This window comes from Sphaeramia orbicularis, chromosome 9 (assembly GCF_902148855.1).
Source record: "Sphaeramia orbicularis chromosome 9, fSphaOr1.1, whole genome shotgun sequence".
In the NCBI taxonomy this organism is placed as follows: Eukaryota; Metazoa; Chordata; class Actinopteri; order Kurtiformes; family Apogonidae; genus Sphaeramia; species Sphaeramia orbicularis.
In genome coordinates, this window is record NC_043965.1 from 8,143,963 (window position 1) to 8,155,753 (window position 11,791).

The following is an 11,791-nucleotide window of genomic DNA, read 5'->3' on the forward strand; positions in this document are numbered from 1 at the left end:
AGCCCACACATGCAGCTGACAAATCAGCCTGAGATCATCCACTAAGTGTTTTACGGGCATTTGTGAGGAAAGTAAAAGTATAAATTACAAATAAGTAAGAACGAAAGGTTATCTTGCATGACATTTGGAGTTTAAATTTTTATTTTTAGCTCATATGCGTGTATTTTCTTCATTACTATGTCATAATTTATTACTTATTTTACACATTTGCACTGATGTACACAAATGGAAAATCTTACCCATAATATCCAACTGCTCTACTTTAAATTATTTTCACCTCTATATTAAATAAAAATATAAGTACATATTATACTGTAGCTTCACGCAACTTCTTCACCAATGACTGCCGAAACAGCGCCACAGCCTCATTGACTCTTCATAGTGGCCATAGGTGGTACTACAGGACACTATTTTTTTTATTTTTATTTTTTTTTTAATTATTTATTTATTTTATTTTTTTGCAGGACGCCAAATTAACTGTAGCTTAATGAGAAACTGTTTTTGATATCAAGACCCCGTAAAACCTGATATTTACTTATAGATCAACCTATGCAACTGCAAATACAGTGGTTGCATGTTTACTTTGTGTTGTTTTTATCTTAAGTTTTTTTTTTTTAAGTCTTTAATTTTTAATGTCATTTTCATCTATTATCATAGTATCATCATATTTCATAATTTATGTTGTTTTTGTGTTTTGTTATTTTCATCTAGTTGCATGTTTTATATTGTTTTGTCTTTTACATCATCATCATCTTGTATTTTTAACATGATTTTTGTCTTTTATGTTGCTTTCACTATTTTCCTGTTGTATCTTTTATCACATTGCTTATGTATTTTTACTCAAAGGCAAGACTTTATAGGTGTATCACTACTCTATTTGCACTGCAGCACTGCTACTGTTGGTCAAGTAAAGGATCTTATTTTAAATATTATTAATATGAAACATTGATAGGACATTTAAAGGAGTATGAACCATGAATGCTGCCATCATTTCATTACTTTATTATTTCAAAGTATAGTGTTTTAACTGTAAATGCACAAACAACTTTCAACCCAACATTCAGATCATTTGCTGTAGAAGTATGAATGCCGTGTTCTGCTGCAGGATCCCATAAAGCAGCTGCAGATGATAGGGTTTCATAGTGATGCTTATGTGGAAATGTAAGACGCTGCAATTCTGTTTAACATCATCAAAAACCAGAAAACCTGATCAGGAAGCAGCGCAAATGTCTCAGTGTAAATGAATCTGTGAGAACAGCTTCGATATTTCCCTCTAATGTAAGGGTGGGAGACTTTATTCAACAGCACTACACCGACTTAGCTAAAGCAAGAGAAGGGCCGTGCATTGGATATACAACTGAACAACACGAAACTGCATGACATGCATTTTCTGTTATTACAAATTCTGTAATAAATGTTGATTTTTTTAATTGATTTTTTTTTTTTTTTTACAGCTATATGTGACAGTGGTGGTTACGATGAAAGTGTTACGTACATAAATCAATCCACTTAGTTAAATACATTATATGACATTCACCACTGAAAATAGTACATAGTTCACACCTAGTTTTCATATGCATATTTATTCCATCCTGTATATCAGCTAAAATTTACTTAGGGGGTCAAATGAGTGGCCATTTTTGTCCAAAAAAAAAAAAAGTTGTAAGAAATGCATAGAACTGTATTTAAATAATGCTAATACATTTGTGCGCAAACTAATGATATTATTTGACAGTGGAAGCTATATTTTCATAAATATTGGATTTAGAATAGCACGTGTATGTGAAAACTTTTGCTGGTGGACGGACGTGACATTACCCATGATGCTCTGGTCAGTACCAGTACTTTATTAGTAATAAACTTATAGACTTACTATTGCTAATTCTCCTCTTATTCATAAATGTTAGTATTGTGGATCTAAAACAATAACAGCTGACACAAAAACACAATGTGTCAGTGGACGGATGTGACATGGTTGTTGTGGATCCCATCATACTGATGCTCTGCAGCCATGTCACCGTTTACACTAATGATCCCTGTGCAAAAACTAGGATCAGAATTATTTATTGTATAGTTTATCATCAGACTAAAGAGGAAATAACAATATAGAATTGTTAGTTCTTCATAAAAATGCTTATTGTTAGAAAACTGTTGATTTAAAAAGTGACGTGTGACAGTCTTAATGTATGTATTGGTGTAACATAAGCAGGATGGATCAGCACCATACTCCATATTGAACCTGTACAAATAAAACATGTGATATGTAGGATAGAATCTTGTAAGAAAAATTGGGAATCTAAAAGAACAGAATATTTGTTTTTCAGGTAAATTCAGTTCAAATATAACTTGGCCATTTGTGACATGAAAATATAGCATTAATTGTGTTGAAATTGGACATTTTTGAGCTGAAAACATAGTTCATATGAGCATCAACATGTTGAACAGAACTGAAATCCTGTAAATTTGCATAACTTGCATTTACCAACACAAAGTTCCTTTAGTTCACTTAGATTGATTTCTTATGCACAAAGACAGAAATAAGACCTCTAACCTAATTTTAGCCGATATATATATGTCATTCCTGTTTTATTTATTGCTGCTGCCTCCTGAGCCAATTGCATCAAAATGTAATTTGTAATGTAAATCTGGAATGACAAATGAAGTCTGTCTATGTCTGTGACATAAAATGAAGCACTTGAAGTTGCCCAGTGTGATGATATGCTGAAAAACTTCTCTTAATGTTCATTCTCTCTTTGTGTATTTCACTTTAACCTCTGTATATGTGCTTGGTTGCTACATGGTCTGCATAATCTGCTGAAGTGTTGCTACTTATCCTGGCTATGAAACATGAAAAACAGATTTTCAATCCCAATTTGTTTTTCCTGGTAATAAAAGAGGTTGAAAAAAAAAAAAAAAAACTACTTCAAATAAATACTATTTAGATGTCCAGTTTAGTTTAAAATGCTCCTTCCTCAGTCAACTTTTCTCTTTTTTAAAGCCAAGTTCAAGGTTGAGTGCAAACATTCAGTGCCAACAATAACAAAACTGTATTAACAACATTTAAGAGCACACCAAGTCAATTTAAACAAGAACAAAGCAGAAATAAATGAACTCTTCACTGTTTTTTTCTCCAGTTTGACTAAGAATCTGATGGAAGCAAAAGGAGGAGTGACTGGCTGGTTATCCAGAAAATAGATTAGTTTATATGTTACAATCTATGTCACAGGTTAGGTTAGGACCCAAATGCAGCACACCGGAGCTCAGAATCAGTTCAGAAATGTCTTTATTGAAGACACACAGCACTGAGACAGAAGCATAGGACCAATGGCCCTGTAGCTTACTGGCCAAATTAAAAGCTTTGGGAAACGTATCCAGATGCCATTTATTATCACCCAGTTCTGTGTATTTATTCTATTACAGAAATAGCCCATGTTTTGGTCATATTCCAATCAGATCTGTAAAAAATTCAAATTCCAACTTGATATCATTGATACTGATTTACTGTATCAATCCACTTCCTATCTGTTATAATGGAAAAATTTTTCAAAGTGGCACCAAATCCAGAATCAGATCCGGATCAAAATGATTTCAATCCCTTGTGTTGACATCATCATACAGAAGCTGTATACCAAGTTTGAAGTCAATCAGAACTGGAGTTTGGGAGAAAAAGAAGATTGAAATTTTTTCCCCATAAGAGTCCATGTTAAATTTTTTGTAAGTTCCCAGATCCAGAAGAAGATCCTGATCAGCATGTGGACATTATGTTTTGGTCATCTCCCCATCAGGGCTGGACTGTAGAAATTTACACTGGATATCATTTATATTTACTGAGCTATTGCATCGATCCACTTCCTATCTGTCATAATGGGGAAATTTTTTAAAGTCGCACCAAATCCAGAATCAGATCCAGATCCAAATAATTTCACTAACTTTTGTTGACATCATCATAAAGAAGCTGTATACCAAGTTTGAAGTCAATTGGAATTGTCGTTTCGGAGAAGAAGTCGATTGAAATTTTTTTAACGGACGACAAACGACGACAACAGATGACGCCGGATGCCGCATGACGACAATAGCTTACGGCCTGTTGGCTGGTAACCTAAAAAGCAGAGTGAATAAACGGGGAGCAGGTGAAGTGACGTGGTCCAGAACGGAAGACAAGCAGGTTACCGGGAGACAGGTGAAAAGATGTATTCCAGAAGACAGGCAGGTGAAGAGACGTGGTCTGGGGTGGAACGCAGGTAGGTTAACTGGGAGACAGGTGAAGAGACGTGGCCCAGGGCAGAAAGCAAGTAGGTTAACGAGGAGACAGGTGAAGAGATGTGGTCCAGGGGAGAAAGCACGTTGGGTAACCTGGGAGACAGGTGAAGAGACGTGGTCCAAGACAGAAGGCAGGTAGGTTAACTGGGAGACAGGTGAAGAGACGTGGTCCAAGACAGAAGGCAGGTAGGTTCACTGGGAGACAGGTGAAGAGACGTGGTCCAAGACAGAAGGCAGGTAGGTTCACTGGGAGACAGGTGAAGAGACGTGGTCCAAGACAGAAGGCAGGTAGGTTCACTGGGAGACAGGTGAAGAGACGTGGTCCAAGACAGAAGGCAGGTAGGTTCACTGGGAGACAGGTGAAGAGACGTGGTCCAAGACAGAAGGCAGGTAGGTTCACTGGGAGACAGGTGAAGAGACGTGGTCCAGGGCAGAAGGCAGGTAGGTTAACTGGGAGACAGGTGAAGAGACGTGGTCCAGGGCAGAAGGCAGGTAGGCGAACCGGGAGACAGACAATGAGACATGGTCAGGCCAGGTAGAGTCAAAACCAGGAAAATCCAGAATTACTGAACTCAGGGTCACAGGCAGAAAACATATCAGATACCACTGAGAGGAAAAGACGTGGTCTAAATCAGGCAGGGGTCAGAAACAGGAAAATCAGTTCAGATAATGCTGGAGAATCTGGCAGGATACAAAGACAATCTGGCAAAGACTGTTCTTGTTCTTCTAGGTTATTGGCGGTTGGCAAGCCAGCTTAATGCTGAGTTACTGCCACCAGTTGGACTGGAGTGTGGAACAAAAGCTTGGCAGAACAAAAAAAACAAACTAAATCCTTCCTATAACATCTATATCCCTTAAGAAATTTGTAAAATATCTATAGGTGCTTCCAACCTGTTTCCCAAGAAGACCCTGTAAAGAAAAAAATCATGTTCTAGTTTCTTAAATGATGTAAATAATTTCTTACGTTGCTCAGTATATGCCTTCGTTTGCAGCATAATCTTGTTAAATGCTTTCCTATTTTATGTAATGATTGATTTAGTCCAGTGTGTCCTATCCAAAATCGAGTTATAATACTTTCTTTTTGCCGATTCCAACCTCCAATTCTAGCTTTACCTACCTGTGTATTTATGTTGTAAAGATGCTTACCCGTTTCACTCCTATCCCAATATTCCTGCCAGACGTCATACATTTGTGTCTTAATGTAAGCTTTCATTTCTGCCTTACTAATAGGAATCTGTAAGCCTATATCCTTTTTTTTCCAAGGCTCTGGCAAAGACTGGAGAGTCAGTGAGGCTTATATACTGGGCTGATTGGAGGATGAGCTGCAGCTGGGTAAGCAGGTGAGGACAGTTGGTCTGATGAGGGGGGTGGGACTGGCAGGATGAGTGGGAGGGAGCAGACGGGTGGACTGGGTTTGGCTGATTAGGTGTGGCATGGTGAGGGAGAGGACAGCAGCGGGGAGTCCCAGGTGAAAGCAGTGTTGTAGGTGAAGTGACAGGGTCAGGGAGGAGACAGCGCTGAAGCAAACTGTGACAATTTACACATTAAAAAAAAAAAAAAAAAAAAAAAAAATTAACCCTTTCATGCATAAGTCACTCCAGTGGACAGTTCTTCTCCAGCTGTTCTCTTGTATATTAATGGGTTTAGTTGTTTTAGTTTCATATCAGCCAACACAGTGGACACTTACGCATCATCTCATATCCTGACATTCATTCCATTACTGTAACTTTGCTGTTCTTGATAAACCTGATCTGCACTAACATGTTTGAGTGTAAATCAGTTGTTATTTGTAAGGCAAGAAGGTTTATTTTGCACATTTTCTCGATGAAGTGAGGAATTAATAGCATTAGAATATGTTAAAATGTGAGAAGACATCAGATTAGCAGCATTAAACATGTTTTTATTTCATTGTTTTCACATCCCTCTCTGATATTGGGTTTTAAACACGAGTCTTTACTTCAAAAATTAAATACATGGATATTTTTGTAACTCCACAGAAAAAAAAAAACTCGATCGCATTGTTTTTTTCATGCCTAAGGAGGAATAAAAACACTGAAGAAAAAAATCTTGACTAAGGTTCTCACAATTAATACATGAAAGGGTTTTTGCACTATATATTCTATGATCTGTAGGGTAAACATTTCACAATGCACTTTCTGTTTCTTTAGACACCAGCTGATTCTTTCTATATGTATATTAGTTTAGTGACAGAATCACAAAGATTTATAATATTTTTAGAAGCAAAATATCCCTGTTCTTCTGGTTATATTCTCTGTGCAAAATCCAAAAAGGGCGTGTTGTAATTATCCAAATTACATCCAAAAATAACAAAGGAAGACTGGGTTTAAAAAGACGCATTCCTTTTTACTGTGGCAACTTGAAACGCACAACTTTTTACAACTCGTGGCATACATACTGTACATCTTACTTCCATAAAAATTCCTAAGCTTATAGAGGGTATGCACATATGTCACTTCCCCCTGAGCCACGCCCCTCTAAGTCAGACTGAGTGGCAAAAACCAACCTGCTCAACATGACGGAGTATAGCAGTAAACACAGACAGAAAATGTGATATATGAAATTAAATTAAATTAAATTAATTGACAGTTGGACTGGATATGGATCTGTGCGAGCTACCAAAGAACAAGTGGTCCATGAACACTGACATGTGGACAGAAATCGTGTATCCAGACATCCAGGGTGTAGGGGATCATCGCTATTTTCACCTGAAACAAACAATAGCTCTGACTGCTTTTCAAACCTGTTCATAAAATCAATCGCACAACAGCTCTTCTCCATTTTTATTGACTATTGTTCTTGAGTTTAGACAGTATTGAAGCCAACGCTGTCACTCATCTCCCTCTTTCTGCCACTCAGTGGGCGTACCTGCGGTGACTTGTGCTAGCGGTGATGCCACATGCATACCCTCTATAGGTAATGCTAAGCCTCATGGGAAGCGTAGTTATCTTAATCTTAGCATTCACAATTGCTTATTTTAACTCCACTTTTAACATAAAACACAAATGAAATATACTGTATCTTTTTACTCAGAAATAAATTAACATGCAATTGCATATGCATCATGAAATTATAATAAATCCAAACTTACTTGTACTTTATCTTTTCTAAATAAAGTCACAACAGAGCATGCATTATATAGTTTAAAGCTGTAGGTTTGGTCAGAGCTGTTGAGGTTTCATTCTCCATGGTAGGATATTTCGCTTCCTCTCACCCTCTTTAACTTTCCTTATTTGTGGGAAGCTTACTCATGCACCAGGCAAAGCAGGCTGAGATCATCCACAAGGTGTTTTATGGGTAAGGAAAGTATAAAAGCATAAATTGCACATAAGTAATAACGAAAGGTTATATGGCATGACATTTGGTGTTTAAATTAAACATTTTTAGCTCATCTGCATGTATTTACTGCTTAATATGCCATCATATATTACTTATTTTACACACTGGCACTGACAAGTGGAAATTCTTACTCATAACATCCAGGTATTTTTGCATTATATTTTCTATTAAAAGTAGGGCAAACATTTTATAACGCAGTTTTTGTTCCTTTAGAAACAAGTTGATTCTCTATTTATATTTTTCAATTCACAGAATTGAAAAGATTTATAGTATTTTTTTTTTTACAAGCAAAATATCCTTGTTCTTCTGTATATGTTGCATACTATACCAAAGATTCATATCCTCTGCTTTTTTTCTATAATTTCAAGCTCTACCCTCTAAATTCTTTAGTCCTTTTAAGTTATTAACCATGTTTCTAATTGGACATTCCCCTTGTGTATGGAAGCAAATCTGTCTCATCAAATTTTGAATTATAAAAGCCATTGAATTTCTTACTCTGAATTTTTTTTTGCACTGAAATTAAGAATCTGATTTTTTTTTTTTTTTTTTTTTTGCAGGGTTAGGGTTAGGGTTTCCAACGTATGGAAGCCTGTTTCTGCCACTGAAAAAAAAAAAATCCCCATGGTAAGTCATGATTATAAGATAAAAAGTCATAATTAAGAGATTAAAAAGATGAAATTATGCTCCCGCAGCCAGGGGAAACAATTCTGAGTGGTGATAGATACCTTGGCACAACACTCTGATGAAGGCCACAAGCTGAAACGTCTAACTTCAGAGTTAGATAGGTAATAGATAGACAGACAGACAGACAGACAGACAGACAGACAGACAGACAGACAGACAGATAGATAGATAGATAGATAGATAGATAGATAGATAGATAGATAGATAGATAGATAGATAGATAGATAGATAGATAGATAGATAGATAGATAGATAGATAGATAGATAGATAGATAGACTCCACTTGAACTGCTTAATGAAAAGAATGAAGTTTATTAGGGTCTTAAAGGTAAAGGTGAGTAGAAACAGGACAACTCATGACATGTGGCTTTCACTTCTTATGCAACTTCATCCTTTCAATTACTTTTTCATCGCTTTGCTTTTTCTTCGATAATGTGAGAGTGGGATTCCACTGTGCACTGTTCATAAAAACAATTAATTGTCCACCTTATGCCTGACAACAGTCAAACTTGTGTAACTTTATGTAATATCTCACTCAGTATAAGAGTCGTGACAGATAATTAAAGTGGTCTGTTGCAGCTTTTGCCAGTTTTTGCATCATATTCTTTCAATTAAGACATTTAATTAGTATATGTTCCAAAAACTAAATGGTACTATGGGGTGCAACATTTGAAGAGCTCCTAAAACCACTAGAGGGTGCTCTATTCTAGTTTCTGAAATGAGGTTTCAACATGGTAAAGAGTTTAAGTTCTCTTTTATTTTCACTCACTGTAATAAAAGATGTTGAAAAAGAAAAGAAATTACACAGAAACTTGCAAATGAACATGTGATCAATTATTATAGTAAATATGCTGTGATTTTGTTGAGATACACTTGAATGTTTGCAGATTATACCCTCAAAGACCTAAACAGACACCAGCAACCAAAAGCATCTACTGACCTGTAATGTTTAATAACTTTTCAACCATTAATCCTATCAATACATGCAAAGAATTTAGGTAAAATTTAGTTTCTTGGCTTTTAATGGTCATCAGACATGATCCATTTGGACATTCAGAATCTCCATAGTAAACATAGAAACACCATCATCCTCTGTGACATTGATTCACAAGTAAAACCCATGGAGTTTGATCAATGACAGTGGATGGAGATGCTTGTTTTTTGTTCAGTTAAAGATACTTTGACAAGAGTCAGTTCAGTTTTGATACAATAAACTTCAATTTTTATGAACATTTACATAATCAGAAGATTAAATGAAGGAAAATACCTACTTTTCATTGAAAAAATACCAAACACAGGGGTAAATATTATAATAAATGGTGATAAATCACTTCAAACGTAGAGAAAAAAATTTGGGAAGTGAATTCGTTGAGGATTAACAGTGAAAATTTAACAACATTGTGTATAAAACTATGTGATTAAACATTCTATGTAGACTTAAAATTTGCATGAATAAAACATATGTTATCGCAAGAGATTTTGATGTTTTTATAGAGAAATAAATGAAACAAATGGCAGTTTCAGATCACTTTAATGAACATTTACTGACAGGTAAACAGAACAGAATCATAGCAGTACCAGTATTTATTTTTAACAATGTGTGTCTATGTGCATCAGCAGTGTGTACCGAACTGTAGATGACACTGCGGCCTGAAGTGGGGGGGTCATTCCCTGTGGTTGGTAGGGTTTTTGGGGGGGGTGGGGGTGATTGCCCGAACAGAACTTGGGGGGTGACACAAATGGCGGTGAGGTGAAGGGGTCGCCAACATAATTCTGAAATGCACAGATAAATCAGAAGTGTCCAGGCCCAGTGTTCCAACCAGCCACCTGATGTTTCCTCTCCAAACACTCACTCCTCCCCCCCAAAGGGCTACCACGCTGTAAAAAATATCACCCCAGAACACCATTCAAACCTGAGTCTAAGTGTTTAAGTCAATATTTCAGGTCAGCGCGCTTTGGTTTTTGCACCACACGTTGAAATTTCAAGTAAAAGTTTTGAAGTTGTGTAGAATGTGGTGCTTTTTGGGTTAATTTTACTAATGCATTCATATGTAGCATTTTACTGATGTTATTTAACCAACAGCAACGCATCATATTTGCTCGTATCATATGCATCATATCATATAAAATGCAGAATAAAGATATCATGTAAGAATCACATATATCTAAGAAGACGAGTCTTAATAAACTCAGAGAAACAGGCACAATTTCAGATTTGTGATGATGTATTTTCCAGTCAATCCAAGAGGGTTTTAAAGATTGAGTTAACTTTGGTAGGTTGGATGTGTCAAGATAAGATAAGATAAGATAAGATAAGATAAGATAAGATAAGATAGAACTTTATTATCCGCCAAAACAGAAATTTGAACATATCCGCAAGATAAGCCCAAGATATAAACAAAAACATAACAAAGATAATCAACATTTAATATTTAATTTACATTCAACAGTCATGTGAAATCTTAGCCTGTGGTGCACTGTTCATGTGATCTTTCTCTGGTTCAGGAGTGAGATGGAATATGGTACAAAAGAGTTTTTATGTCAAGCAAGACAAAAATTTAAAGCTCAATAAATTGTCATCCTTCAGGTAATCATAAACGTATAAAACCAATACATTTGGAGACTTGGAGAATCTGTAAAAGTAACTACAACTACAATAAAATCTATTATATTTGACCCAGAGACATTGCAGACTAGAGGTAGCCCACAACGTTACTCAAGCCTATTTTTGTGGTGACTTTCAATTAATTTTTATCTACATTTAACCTTTCATAACTGATTCATCCCTATTAATCATAGTATTATCCTGTATTTTTTGCATTTTCAGTGAAAACCAGGTATTTTCCTATATTTAATTCACTGATCACGTAGCTGTAGCTGTAGACAGAAACTCAAGAGAAAGTTACTTTTTTCAGGAAAATAAGCATTAACTGAACATAAAACAAGTGTCCCCATCAAACTCCATGAGTTTTACTGGTGAAGTAATGTTGTAGAAGATGACGGTGTCTCCACGGTAACTACGGAGCCTCTGAATGTTCAAATGGGTCATATCTGATAACCATGAAAAGATGATAAACTGCATTTTACACCAGTTATTTACATGTATTGATAGAATTAGTGGTTCAGAAGTTATTAAACATTTTAGATTAGAAGATGCTTTTGATTTCCACTGGCTACTTAGGTGAGTGTGGGTTAAAACATACAAATTAGCTCATATTTATCCTAAAGTACAATACTTGAGGAAAAGGATTCACACTATATGGACAAAAAATTATCATGTATTACACCTACAGCTTGTAGGATTTAACATTCCTGTTGGTTTAATATGTTATCATGATAAATACTTGAGTTCAGTGTGTCTCAATACTTTTGTTTATATTCTGTATCGTACTAAACTTTAGATAGAAAGAATTCTAATCAGCTCTTTTCTATATATTCGTTTTTATATTTGTATGTACAGTATCTTGATTTACTACGGCACTTCACACTT